The following is a 1412-nucleotide window of genomic DNA, read 5'->3' on the forward strand; positions in this document are numbered from 1 at the left end:
GGTGGGGGAAGGAAGGAGGGGATGGGGGAGAGAAATGTTCCAGGGACCTGGAAAGACAAGATCTAAAGATCTGGAAAGAAAAGAGGAAAGAAAAGAGGTGAAAGCAGCCGTCTCTCTAGCCCCAAGTCGCCCTTCCCTGCCTTTGGTGACCCAGCAGACTCACAACAAGCCCACTTCGGGGTGTTCAGCCTTGAGGGAGCTGGTGCCGAAAGAGGCAGCTGAGATGATGTAGGAGAGCTGGAGGCCTGATTGAAGGAAAGTTCCCCCGATTATATTTGTGTGGAAAAGCTCACCTCTTGCAGAGCTCTAAAGTGTAATCAAGGCTGAGGCTTACACTTGAAGGATGTTAACTCTCATACGGGAACCTACTTTCTCCTAAACGGTTTCTTGCCTAGTGAATGAGAGCCTCCCAATTGAAGCAAAATGATCCTTATGTACTAATATCAAGCACAGTCACAAAGCGACCGGCTATTTATGCTGCCACTTTAGACAAAGATATTTAGTTATTCCCGGGTAGCAAGTGCACTTTTGCATTTTTAAGCACGAACCAGCCGAGCACAAACATATTTACAAGTGCAATTACTAAGTAGTTACTTGACACTTCAAAGTCACTGGGTTAACTGTACCTTCGCTGTAATTTTCTTAATATTCAGGTAATCGCCGTATTAAATTGGGTTTGCCAGGGCCGTAGGCCGGGGTGTGAAACACTCAGGGGAGGTTTCTCTCCTCCGCCCGGGAACACCCCGAAATATAAGCTTTGGAGACACTGGACAAGTCGGGCTATTTCTCCAAAGCCCCGAGTGACATGAGCTGCTGGCTGCATGGAGGTGTGTGTGGCTGTGGATGGGCTCGCTTTTGTTTTCACACCGGATCCGAGAACAGATCCAAAAGTGCCAGAAATTACAGTTTATTCCAAACTGCAGGGAATTCATTGGCAAGGTGGTGTAGCAGATGACCTGAGAGGTCTTCTCCATCCAGCTCCCCTGCTGTATAAATAACCTTAGAAAGCAGCTTCGGGTTCAGAGGGACCAGGAGAGCCTGTGGCAGGCTTTGCCTTTGAGAATGATGAGCGACATTTTGCGCTAACCTATTTTTCACCGGTCTCTCGCCCCAGGCAATTAAATTACCGCTTGTTTTTGCAGACTTGCAACTCCCACCTCTCCCTGAGGCTGAAGGGGGGGGAAAAAAGAAAAAAAGAAAAAAGCCCTAGGTGAACGGAACTTATGGGTTTAGGGAGAGAAACGATCCTCGCACTGGGGGGGGTGTCTGGCACTGGGGGTCTTAGCAGACATAGAGAAGGTTCCCCAGGTGCCAAATTCCAGGTGCTGTTCGGGCACCAGGCGGCGGGGTACCGGCCGAGCCGGTGCGGGGGTGCGGAGGGTTGGGACCGGGGGGCCAGGGGGGGATGTCGG

Source organism: Egretta garzetta, unplaced genomic scaffold (genome assembly GCF_000687185.1).
Source record: "Egretta garzetta isolate BGI_Z169 unplaced genomic scaffold, ASM68718v1 scaffold79, whole genome shotgun sequence".
In the NCBI taxonomy this organism is placed as follows: domain Eukaryota; kingdom Metazoa; phylum Chordata; class Aves; order Pelecaniformes; family Ardeidae; genus Egretta; species Egretta garzetta.